This window comes from Narcine bancroftii, chromosome 1 (genome assembly GCF_036971445.1).
Source record: "Narcine bancroftii isolate sNarBan1 chromosome 1, sNarBan1.hap1, whole genome shotgun sequence".
NCBI lineage: Eukaryota > Metazoa > Chordata > Chondrichthyes > Torpediniformes > Narcinidae > Narcine > Narcine bancroftii.
The window spans coordinates 86,098,433-86,112,080 of record NC_091469.1 but is presented as its reverse complement, the minus strand read 5'-3'; the positions used below and the strand labels follow the sequence as shown (position 1 = coordinate 86,112,080).

At 37.5% G+C, this 13,648-nt stretch overlaps 1 protein-coding gene across 1 annotated transcript in view; it reads right to left on the bottom strand.

Annotated features, from left to right (window-relative positions):
* Window positions 1-8,551: 8,551 nt before the first annotated feature.
* The window catches only part of mymk (myomaker, myoblast fusion factor), a 34,368-nt gene continuing 29,271 nt past the window's right edge, over window positions 8,552-13,648 (bottom strand). Inside the window, exon 6 of the mRNA XM_069891678.1 lies at window positions 8,552-8,806. The gene's annotated coding sequence lies outside the window, so the exon portion shown is untranslated. The remainder of the gene's footprint in view (window positions 8,807-13,648) is intronic.

The window sequence follows — 13,648 nt, the reverse complement described above, 5'->3', positions numbered from 1 at the left end:
TCTAAAGCTTATTTAAAGAAGGCTCTTTCATGGTCATTCATATGACCAGAGGACAAGAAGGGTTTACCAGTTTACACCCTCTTTCGAAGAGGATGTTGTAATGACATGACAGAGAGTGGCTTTTTTCGAGAGCTTGACATGCCTCAGATTGTGGTAACCATTGTAAATAAATGATCCAACAGGATGAGAGAATTATGGAGAAGTCGAGTTGTTGAATTCCAAAAAAGAAACTATGTGACGGCTACCTTTAAGGATTTGGTGGAGTTCATTGAAGGGCAGGTGGATGTTGTTACAGATCCAGTGTATGGAATTAAAGGTACTCAAACAGTGAGTAAAGAAGTTGAAAAGTCCAAATCGTATCCTCATCTAAAAATGAAGTACATTTGTCACCTCTCTGACAGTGGCAGATAAAGAAATTAAGGAAAAAGAAAGTTTGCCTGTTATGAAGAAATATTCGTTCTGATTTGGAAAAGTGTGCACAGATGGAAAAGAAGAAGCATAGTGAGAAAATTGCTTTTTTTTTAAGGAAAATGGAGTAGGTTTTGGTTTTCTGTGTAAAGGACACCAGCAGAAACTGCAAAAAGTGACTCATCTGTGACATAAGTAGTCAAAAACATCCTAAGATACTACTTATCCTTAAGGAAAAGAAGAATACAGAAAAGGAACAAATGACAAGGAAAGAGGCAGGTGAAAGCAGTGCTGAAACCTTAGTATTGATGTGGACTTACTGGGGCTGATGCAGATAACTGCAAACTCTCAATAGTACCTGTAAAGTTAAGGCCAAGAAAGGGAATGCACCGGTTCGTACACATGCAATTCTTGACCCAGGTTGCACTGCATCATTTTGCACAGTGAAACATATTCTAAAGCTTAAGCTTAAAGGAAAAAAGTCAAGGATTCTATTGAAATCCCTGGGACAAGAACAGATTATTGAAGCTAACATGGTTTCAAGAATTATTTTGTGATCCTCAAAGCATATACACTCTGGAGACTATGCCTGTGCATAAAGGAAGCATCCCACATCAAAATGTTGAGGATCAGTGGTCATTATCTGAGGAAGGTTTATATACTAGAAGATAGCTCCCAGATAAAGATGCCAATTGGCTTAGATGTACCAAAGGCTCTGGAATCAATAGAAATAATACGGAGTGTGAGAGATGGACAATCAATGTGATATGCTTGGATGGACAATCAATGGATCATTAGAGAAAAAGAACCAATCAACAACTAGTGTCAATATGAAATCTGTTGGGAAACTCACAAACCATTGAAACAACCGTTCAAGCAGACTTTCTTAAACACCTCAATAATGACCAAAGACCTTCGAAAGAATACAAACAGTTCTTTGAAAACCTTGCTGATGAAAATAAATCAAAAGTATCTAAACCAGTAAAGAAGAAAATGTTTTCATCAAAAATAGATGAAAATGAAGTATTAGAAGATGCTGCAAATACTGCTGGTGATTGCAAAGCTAAATCTGGGGCAGGAATGAAGCAACTGTCTGGGAACAAATCTGAAAGTAGCTTGATGCAGAAGAAAACAAGATCAGTGAAGAAATCTTACTGTATGTTTTAAAAAGGGCGAACACAGAAAATTGTGCTGATGGCATAAAGGAGCATTTAATTGACAATATGGTGCAACTGCCTTCAGAGTACAAAATGTTGAAAGAGGACTTAAAAAATATTGGATATTCCCTAAAACAGTGACTAAAAGGGTTTTAACTTTGTACTTGGAAACAAAATTGATTTTCAGAAAGATGGGAATGAATCTGATGATTCTTCAGTTTTGAAAGTAACCTAGAGAGAAGATCAGAGAGCAGTTGACAAGAATGAAAAATTACTTGTAAATAGAATTCATAAAACCAAGCGGAGGAAAAGAATAACTGCTAAAGAAATTATTGCAGTTACTGAGGAAAGGGATTTAGCCTTTTCAAGATGCATACAGTCGAAAGAGGAGATTCATTTTTTGAAAGAAAATAAGTCATTGTTTACTGACTATGGAAAACAATCAAGAATATTCCTTGAAGACCTTATTAATAAATGATGCAGAAAGAAAAAATTATTACATTTCAGCAATGTAAAAAGCAAGGTGAAAAAATTCAAACATCTCGAAGGGTTGAAAGCAGAGGTACCAATAACTTGTTTACTCCAAGACAAGTTACTAACTTCTCAGAAGATAATGGGGAAATTACTGTCCTATTGAAAGAATTAAATGCAGAGAGAGAATCTAATAAAAGACTTCAAGATAAATTGTCAGAAAATGAGACTGTGTCGTGTGTGCTATGGCAAAGCATGAAAGCAAAACACTGACACAAAGCGAGTACAGTTGATACTAACTTTAATGACAGATCGCTCTTCCTTTAGATAGGCCCACTGGGCCTGGTTGTCATGGCGCTTCTGGCAGAAATGACATCACTGGCTTGCTGGCCGCAAGTAGGCCTGCGTTCCTGCCGGTGCTTACTGTTTCCCCGCCGTGCGACTAGCAAATCATGAAGAAAGCTGATTTAGTCAGCATGGCCCTTGAAGGATCACCACATTTGAATGCCATCTTGTGTGTCAGGAAGCCATGGACCGCCACAACTGAATTGGATCTGGAATTACAGGAGAAGACCATAGAACCCAGAATGGCTGTTGAAGAGTTTGAAGAGTCTATATTGTTTGATTCTTACTTTTCATATAGCCAACTGCAGAAAGAAAAGAAAAAGAGAAAAAGACCTATCTTGTACCCTCAAGAAAATAAATCCCTTGGAAATTAAGAATTGTGTTCAAACACTGGATAAACTGCGAACAGATTAAGACCAAAAATGGCTTTCCGAACAGATCAATTATGAAATCTCTTTTACAAGAAGCAAAAAGCTTTGATGATTGACTTTCACAATCTTTTGAATATTTACATGTATCACTATGTTTGATTTTTTTATTTGCAATGGTAATTATTATTTTTAGATATAATAATTAGGGTCCTGTATAGTAGGGTTAAAATGTATTTCTGACAAGCAGATTATGTTTATGGCTTTCTAGAAGATTGATTTCATATTCTTTGAGTGTCTCCATAGTAATAATCCCAGGCCAAGGTTACAGTTGGATTTTTGACCATCTTAGAGAGATTTCTTTTTTTCATTTTTGAATTTGCTTTTGTACTGTTTAGAACCAGGGGACATGAAGACAGTCCAGATAATTCTTTTGACTGTTCTTTTGTACATATTAATAATTATTGTCCATTTTATTGTCTGTTTTAAGTATAGTTTAATTGTTTTATCAAAACTCTGAACAAATAAAATTCTAATAAATAGTGAAAACTCAGTGCTACTTTAGAATGGACTTTTTTATTTAATGGGTCAAAACAATGGTGTCTTCATGCTGTCTGATTGATTATAAAGGTAGGTAGTCACAATAATGCACACTTAAACTGCACTTCCCTTACATTTGCAAGTATTTATCTTCTTGTTTTAATTGAGTAGTTTTTTGTACAGCATCATGTGAAAGGGTGATCATAGAATTTCAAAAACTTGTGTCTGAAACGAGTGTCTCAAGATCCAGTGGTATGAGTTCAATATTGCCAAAAGTAATTTATATCATTGATTAAATAGTAGATTACCAGTGTTAGATATTTAAGGAGCTATTTGATCAATCTCATGGAGCATAAAAGGCTCTGTGAGAAGCATACAACACTCTTGATTAATTAAGAAAATTTGCAAGATGTTTTGATAGTTATTTAAATGGGAAAGGCATAGCATGGTGGTTTTTAAATTTTTTCTTTCCACTCACATACCACTTTAAGTAATCCCTTTGGCATAGGTGCTCTGTGATTAGAAAAGGATTACTTAAGATGGTATGTGAGTGTCAAGAAAAAAAGATTGAGAACTGCTCTAGACCCAATTGGTACTGAAATATTTTGTTTGAGAAAAATTGTCATTTGGCCCATTTCCTTTGGAGTTATGAAACCATGCACATAACGAGTCAATTGGGTGCGATTTAAACAGAGATCTTCAAACTTTTTCTTTCCACTCACATACTACCTTAAGTAATTTCTTACTAATCACAGAGCACCTTTGGCATAGGGATTACTTAAGGTGGTATGTGAGTGGAAAGAAAAAGTTTGAAAACCACTGGTGTAGGGCCTAAAGCAGGGAAATGGGACATTGGATTTGCATGGCAGCATAGGAGAGCTGAAAAGGCCTGTTTCTGTGCTATGCATTTCTGTAATTCTCTTTAAGATGTATCAAATTTAATGAAAGCACATGCAATGTTGCAAAAATTACTTGTAGGACAAAAATTGGGGATTTTTTATAAAGGATGACAAAAGTAGTTCATCAAGAGGAATGAGAATAAATCAGTAAGAGCTACTGTGGTATGTAAAATGGAAAAGAATAGTTAAAGTGAATATTGGTCACTAAGAAGATGAGACACAAGAGTTAATAATAAAAGTGCAGAAATACAGAGATTCTAAATAATTATTTTGGATTGGTCTTCATTATTTAGTGTGTGATTATCATTGCAATAGCAGTAAATAATCAAGTGGAAAGTAAGAAGTAAAAAAAAAGTAATAAATTTTACCAGAGAAAACGAAAATAATGGAGATACAGGTCAACTTTCCTGGACTTGATGGCCTTCAGCTAACCTCTTAAAGGAAGTGGAAGCAGAGATATGGAAAATTTTGTTTGCAATCTTTTTCAGTATTTTAGAGTGATCAAAGAACAAATATAATGCAACTCTTCAAGAAAAGAGATTGACAATTTTTTTAAAAGGGAGCCTGGAGAATTGGTGATTTTCAGATTGTCAATGATGGGATGTTTGGCCTCAACTAATTGTAATTAATGACTTGATGAAGGGATGGAATGTACTGTTGCCAAGATTCCTGACAATGCAAAGATAGGCATGTTAACAAGTTCTGAGGCAATCACAATCCATAGGCAAAGTTTAAATAAATAGGCATGAATCTGTCAGATGGAGAATGTTGAGGGAAAAGATGAGGTTGCCCACTTTGGAAGTAAGAAAGACAGAACAAAATTGAGTGGAGGTACAAATTATTGTGGAATAAAGATATATTTGGACTAGATCAAACCTGGATTGCTATACCTGGGAGCAGCAGTAGTACTGACACTATTTACCTGACATCCCTTCAATTCATCTACCTTGTTCCAAATGTTATGTGCATTCAGACAAAGAAACTTTAATTTAATCTTATCATTTTTCCTCACTATGATCCTCCTTGCTGGTGCATTATTTTGTTTTTCTGCCCTATAACTTTCTAATACCCACCATTTATTGTTACCTTTACCATTGTTTTGTACCAGTGTTTTCTCTCTGCCTTCTTTAACCTGAATGGCTATCTTCTGTTTGTAGCTTATCTTTTCTATCTTCTGATTCTACCTTTAGATTCCAATTCCCACTGACAAGCTAGTTTACACTTCCTCAACAATTCCAACAATACCCATTTCCTGGATCCAACTGGATCCTTGACTTCCTCATTGGAAGACAAGTCAGTTTGAATTGGAAAAATGTCTGGTCCTCAGTGACAATCAAAGCAGACACACCTCAAAAATGTGTGCTTAGCCCACTGCTTTACTCGCTCTACACCTATGATTGTGTGGCTAGACACAAATCAAATACCATATACAAATCTGCCATTGATACCAAGATCGTTGGCAGAATCACAGATGGCAATGAAGAAGCATACAGGAGTGAGATAGCTCAGCTAGTTGAGTGGTGTAACAATGACAAACTTGCACTAAATATTAGCAAAACTTAGGAACTAATTGTGGAGTTCAGCAGGGGAAAATCAAGAGAATTCCTCAACAACCGAGTCAGTGGTGGAAAGGGTAAAGAACTTCAAATTCCTGGATGTCAACATCTCTGAAGATCTGTCCTAAGGTCTCCATGTTGAAGCAATTACAAAGAAGGTTTGCCAGTGGCTATACTTTGTGAGGAATTTGAGAAGATTTAGAATGATACCAAAGACTCTTGCATATTTCCACAAGTGTACCATGGAGAGCATTTTGACTGGTTTGCATTATTGTCTGGTATGGAGGTGCCAATACACAGGACAGAAAAATAATTCAAAGTTGTGAACTTGGCCAGCACCATCATGGGCGTCAGTCTTCAACCAAATCAAGGATCTACAACAAGCAGTATCTCGAGAAAGTAGCCTCTTATCCTCAAGGATCCTCGCTACCCAAGCCATACCTTCTTCACACTGTTACCATCAAGAAGGAGATACAAGAGCCTGAAGATTAACACCACCAGTATAAAAACAGCTTCTTCCCCTCCGTCATCAGATTTCTGAATAGGCATTGACCCACAGACACCACCTTGCTTCCTTTTCTTTTTGCACTAATTTATTTATTTTCTAAATGTAAATTATAGCATTGATATTTGCACATGTAATGAATAGGTGCAGCTGTAATGTTGCCACAAAAACAACAAATTTTGTGGCAGGTTTATGACAATAATTTCTGATACTGTTAAGATACAACCAACCTGGCTTGCAGAGTAACCATCTTCCCCAGAAATGGTCTGAATTCTTCAGCAATCTAGGATTGTTGATACAATTTGTGTAGTTAGATGGCAAGGCTTCTAATAGTCCTCAGGAAGATTGGGTGCAATACATTATTGGAGAATATTGTGCAGGTTGTACAGTGAATTTGAACTGGCTACACATATACCATTAGTTCCAAATCCTGTCTTTGGCCATTAGTAGAAAGACTATATTGCTCACAGTTCACAAAAGGAGCACTTGGCCACAGCTACCAGTTTGTTTAAAGGTTTATTATTTAGCAAATTCCACAGTTAGAATGTCTACAACACACTGGAAGAAGCTGAACTTCAAATTTCTTCCAGATGTTTAGGTGCTACGTGATACTTCAACAATAACCTGGGCTTCCTCCTGTCTGAGGAATGTCTTGTGCTGTTCCGCCTGTGTATTAGAGTCTGTCACAGTCTGGGTAAAACTGTCATTGAGACATAAAATCAAGTTCTGCTATGTAGCCAGCAATTTGTTTTTATTTAATTAAGGCAATATTTAAGCTAGCTCCTGAAGATCATGTCCATGCAATTTGTTTCCAGTGAATTGTATTTTCTGGAACAATTTGTCCTGCATATCTTAATCAAATTGCTTCAAAAAGTTTTTCAAGGAACCACTTGTGATGACATATATCAACATAATTAAATATTATTGAGAAAAAGTAATTATGCTTTGCAGATAAAGGCAGAAATCGTTGAAGGTTAGGGAAATTTTGAATCAAGGTTCCAGGACCTGCCATCATAATTTATAAACTGGAGTCATGCCAATGACATATCTCAAGCTTTCAGCAAAAAAGCAGGCATCTGCTTGAAACACCAGCTGACCTCGTAAAAGAATAGATGTCCCCAAACACTTTTGCCAAACAAACATTTAAAACTCACCAAAGTTGAACTAATCTTGAAAACAATATTTAGGAAAATAGTCATATTAAAGACTAATAATAATTTGGAAGTCACACATACTTTGGTCATAATCATCCAAAGTTCTCTTGATTCAAGAATGACCCTTTTAGACTGAAAATTTAATTCTGAGAGAGTGTGAAATTAGGAAACAGAAGACCTAAATATTAGGGAGAAGTTACTAGAACTTAGAACTTAGAACTAGATTTTTATTTTTTTCAGAATTCAGATTTATTGCCAGAGTACATATATGACATCACATACATCCTTGAGATTCTTTCTCCAATGGGCAAGGCAGAATTACCATTTATTGGCAGCACAAAAAAAAACTGACTCAACGTACACATGTAAACAAATAAAGAAATGTAGATAAACTGTGCAATATAGAGAGAAATAAAATCATGAAATTGCAAAAGTAAGAGTCTTTAAATTAGTCTCTAGTTGAGCTTGTTGTTGACAAGTCTGATGGGGAGGGGTAGCAGCTGCACCTGAACTTGGAGGTGCAAATCTTGTGACACCTATACCACTTTCCTGATGGCAGCAGTGAGAACAGAGCATGTGCTGAGTGATGTGGATCCTTGATGATTACTGCTGCTCTCTGATGGCAGCATTCCCTGTAGATGCTCTCGATGGTGGGGAGAGTTTGCCTATGATGTCCTGGGCTGTGTCCATTATCTTTTGCAGGGCTTTACATTCAGGGGTATTTGTGCCCCATACCAGATCGTGATGCAGCTGGTCAGCACACTTTTCACCACACATCTATAGAAATTTGCCAGGGTTTCCGATGTCATAATTAAAAAGCAGCAGAAAATATTTTATGAGGGTATTGCAACTGATCTACTCAATAATTCATTGAGTTATGGAAGGCATGCATTCCTGGAAAATGTTTTGTTAAATGAAACATTGTAAATCAAAAACTTTAGGGTAAATGCATTATAAATATTTTAGTAAAGGTATTTCTTGGTTTTACTAAAGTGTTGTATTCCAGCAAAATGTTTGGTTGGGCAAAAATTCATAAGTGAAAAGGTGTTTTCCATTTATTTCAATGTAAATTTCCGTTTGCATTCCAGAGCTCAAAAACCTCAGTCAAAACAACATAAAAACTTTAAAAATACGTCAACACAAGTGTCTGAAATAATAAAATATAATTTTATTAACAATCAAATCTAAATTAAGATAATAAAACATAATGTATATTTTCAGGGAATACTTGAAAATGACACTGAGAGGTCTTGGTATTCTCTTATGAAAGGCCAGTCTCAAAATAAGGTTTTTCCCATTTATAATAGAAAGTAGGCAAAGCTTTTCCTCTCAGAGGTTTGTGAGCCTTCAGAACACTCTTCCTCAATGGCCTTCATTAGCAGAATCTTCTTAGAGGTAGATTCCTGACAAGCAAAGAGTGAAATGTTACCATGAGTTGGCAGAAAGGTTGAGCTGAGGTCAGATCAGCCATTATCTTACTGAGTGCAAGATCAGATTCTAGGGACCAATAAGATTACTTCATATCTACACATGGAGTTGTGCATGTTAATGAACATAGAAATAAGTGAGAGGTCGAGTTATCACTAGTGCTAAAGAATAGCTGAAATTATGAATCTGGGCTGAATGGAATTTATGATTCTCAAGGTGAGGATTTTTTTTCTGCAACTACTCCTGGGTGACTGATGAACCAAATTTTAAGAACATAAGAAAGAAAATGCAGGAGTAGGCCATCCAGCCCATCAAACCTGCTCTGCCATTCAATGAGATTATGGCTAATTTGATACTAACCTTGTACTCTATCTGCCAGACCCTTGCCCACTAACTTAACCTATCTCTCTGCAGACTCTCTGTATCTTCTTCACAATTGGCCTTTTCACTCAATTTAATGTAATCAGCAAACTTAGATACACTACACTCTGTCCCCTCCTCCAGATTGTTTATGTATATCGTGAACAGTTGTGACCCCTGTGGCAATCACTACTGATTGCCAACCAGAAAAACACCCCTGTATCCCATATCTCTGCTTTCTATTGGTTAACTAATCCTCTATCTATGCTAATACATCACCCCCAACCTTATGCATCCTTAATTTCTTTATGTCTTTTATGCAGCACCTAATCGAACGCCTTCCAAAAATCTAAGTAAACAACATCCATCTACTCCCCTCTACCATGCTCATATCCTCAAAGAACTCCGTTAAATTCGAAAAACAGGACCTGCATTTGCTGAATCCATGCTGTGTCTGCTTGAACACGTGATGTGTCATTTTGCTCCAGATGCCTCGTGATTTCTTCTTTATGAGAGCTTCAAACATTTTCCCAACTACAGATGTTAAACTAACTGGTCTATAGTTCCCTGCCAAATCTATAGATACCAGCCCAGAGTCCAGAGAATATTGGTAAATTATCACCACAGCCTCAACTTCCGCCATTTCTTTCAGTATCCTGCGATGCATTCCATCAGGACCAAGGCACTTATCTATCTTTAGACCCTTGTGTTTTCTGAGTACTACCTCTTTAGTGATAGTTATTACAGCCAAGACCTCACCTCCCATCACATCCATAACATCTGTCATGTTCGACATGTCCTCGAACATGAAGACTGATACAAAATAGTCATTCAAAGCCTCAGCCATTACCTCATTACCCAACTTCTCCCTTCCAAGGAACCAAACTTCACTTTAGCACCCTTTTGCACTTTATATCCAGTGCCCTCCATAATGCTTGGGACAAAGAAGCACTTGTTCCCTTTATTTGCCCCTGTACTCCACAATTTTAAATTTGTAATCAAACAATTCACATGTGATTGAAGTCCACATTCCAGATTTTATTCAAGGATATTTGTGTACATTTTGGTTGACCATGTAGAAATGATAGCCCTCATTTTAGGGCACCATACTATTTGGGACATAGTAATGATACGTATATATGTATATAAAATGCTTAGCATTTTGTTGCATATCGCTTACATGCAATGACTGCTTGAAGTCTGTAATTCATAGACATCACAAATGCTGATTATCTCCTCTCGTGATGCTCTGCCACTCATCTACTACAGCCATCTTCAACTCCTGCTTGTCTTGAGGGCTTGTGCCCTTAAAATTTCTCTTCAGCATATGGAAGGCATTCTCAATTGGATTCTTATCAGGTGACTGACTTGGCCATTCAAGAATTTTCCAGTTTTTAGCTTTGAAAAACTCTTTTGTTGCTTTAGTAATATGTTTGGAATAATTGTCCTGCTCTAGGATGAAACACCATCCACGAGTTTGGAGGTAAATAAGACGTTTCTATACACCTCAGAATTCATTTTGCTACTGCTATCAGAAATTACATGACAACGTGAATGAAGATAAGTGTGCCGCTACCTGTGGCAGCCATACATGCCCATGAGGTGAGGTGGCAAGTTTGGATCTTGTGCAGTTACTTTTGCCTTCTGTAGAGCTCGTCGAAAGAACCAAAGACTTGTTGATCCAAACCAAGGCTTTTATTAGCAAAAGACAGGAGCTCTTCACAGGTGGCCGACCAGTCCGGAATGATCCGACCTGGCTAGGGACACAACCCTTTAAGGCCCAGACAGTAGGCGTGGCTTAGCTCTCAGCCAATCGCTGTAAGCACAGTCTAGATACTGTAACTATAAGCACTATATACATTGGTGATAGATCTGTACTATCACACCTTCACACTTTGCTCTTGCCATCATTCTGATACAGGTTAATATTGGATTCATCTGTCTGCAAGACCTTTTGCCAGAATTCTGCAGGCTCTTTTAAATACTTCTTGGCAAACTGTAATCTAACTATCCTATTTCTGTGGCTAACTAATGGTTTGTATCATGCAGTGTAACTTCTATATTTCTGTTCACTAAGTCATCTGCAGACAAGAGTCATTGACACATCCACACCTGCCTCCTGAAGAGTGTTTCTGATCTGTTGGACAGGCATTTGGGGAGGTTTCTTCATTATGGTGAGAATTATTCTGTCATGAGCATTAGAGATCTTCTTTGGTCTACAAGTCCCTTTGAGCTCACTAGAAGCTTTCTTATTAATAGTGTTCCAAACATTTGATTTTGGTCATCCTAAGGTTTTGGCAATGTCTCTTACTGTTTTATTCTTGTTTTTCAGCCTCATAATGGTTTATTTGACTTTCTTTGGCACAACTCTGGTCCTCATGTTGAAAAATCGCAACTACAGACTCCAAAGGTGATCAGAAGCTTAGTATCAAGCCGAGCTCTCTTATACTTGCACCAATTAAACACACCTGAGTAATCACAAACACCTGTGAAACCAAATGCCCCAATCAGTATGGTGCCCTGAAATGGGGGAAATAAGTATAAATAGTCCTGTGATTTCTACATGGTCAAATCAAAATGTACACAAATATAACTATATAACAATTACAGTATGGAAAAAAAAGCCATATCAGCCCTTCTAGTCCGCACCGATTTAAATGAACTCCACTAGTTCCACCTTCCTGCTTCTTGTCCATAACCCTCCAACCCCCTCACATCCATGTACTCATCCAACCTGCTCTTAAATTACAAAATTGGCTCTGCTGCAACCACCTCTTCCAGAAAGTCATTCCACTCAGTCACCATTCTCTGAGTGAAGAAACTTCCTCTTATGTTACCTCTAAAGTTTTGCCCCCTAACCCTTAACTTATGACCCCTCATTCCAATCTCTCCTACCCTCAAGGGGAAGAGCCTATTCACATCTACTCTATTTAATCCCCTCATAATTTTATATACCTCTATCAAATCCACCCTCAATCTTCTATGCTCCAATGAATAAAGACCCAGTCTACTCAATCTTTCTCCATATTCTAGATAGTGCAATCCAGCAACATTTTAGTAAATCTTCGCTGCACCCTCTCTACCTTATTGATATCCTTCCTATAATTTGGAGACCAGAACTGCACACAGTTCTTAAACAGCCTTAAATAGCCTCAACATCACCTCCCAACTCTTATATTCTATGGATACCAAAAGCCTTCTTCACCACCCTATCTACATGAGAATCTACTTCAAAGAATGATGAACTGTTATTCCAAGATTTCTCTGTTCCTCTGCACTCCCCAATGCCCTCCCCTTCACACCATATGTCCTATTTTTATTATTCTTCCCAAAATGAAGCACTTTACATTTATCCACATTAAACTCCATCTGCCACCTATCAGCCCACTTTCCTAAGCAGTCCAGATCCTTCTGCAGTCCACAAAAATATCCTCACTATCCACAACTCCCCCTATTTTGGTATCATCTGCATATTTACTTACCCAATTTACCACTCCATCATCCAAATCATTAATGTAAATGACAAACAACAAAGGACCCAACACCAATCCCTGAGTCACACCGCTCGTTACTGGCCTCCATCCACCATGACTCTCTGGTGCCTATCTTCTAGCCACTGTTGAACCCATCTGACTATCTCAACATTGATCCCTAGTATCTGAACCTTCTTCACCAACCTTCCATGTGGAACCTTATTGAAAACCTTACTGAAATCCAAATAGTCCACATCTACTACTCTACCTTCATCAACCTTTCTAGATACTTCCTCAAAAAATTCAACAAGATTTGTCAAACATGACTTTCCCCACACAAACCCATGTTGGGTATCCCTGATCAATCCCTACCCCTCTAGATACTTATACATATTATCTCTAAGAATACTTTCCATTAGTTTACCCACCACCGATGTCAAACCTACGAGCCAATAATTGCTGAGCCTACACCTGGAGCCTTTTTTAAACAGTGGAACCTCATTTGCAACACCGCAATCTTGCAGCACCACTCCTTTCTCCAGTGACTATTGAAAAATCACTGTCAGAGCTCCCGCTATTTCCTCCCTGACTTCCCTCAAGGTCCTGGGGAAAATCCTGTCAAGACCTGGAGGCTTATCCATCTTTATATACCTCAGAAGTTCCAACACCCCCTCTTTCCTTATCTCTCTATTTTCCATAATTACCCCTTTTGCCTCACTTATCCTACACAATTCCATATCCTTTCCCCTAGTGAATACCAACAAGAAGAATTCATTTAATATCTCCCCCATCTCATTTGGTTCATCACACGCTCTGATTCTCCAGTGGACCAATTCTATCCTTCATTCTCCTTTTGCTATTCACATATTTGTAAAAACCCTTTGGATTTACTTTCACCCTATTCACTATAGCCACCTCCTACGTTCTTTTCACTTTTCTAATTTAATTCTTAAGCCTCTTTCTACAATCTATGTATCTTTCAAG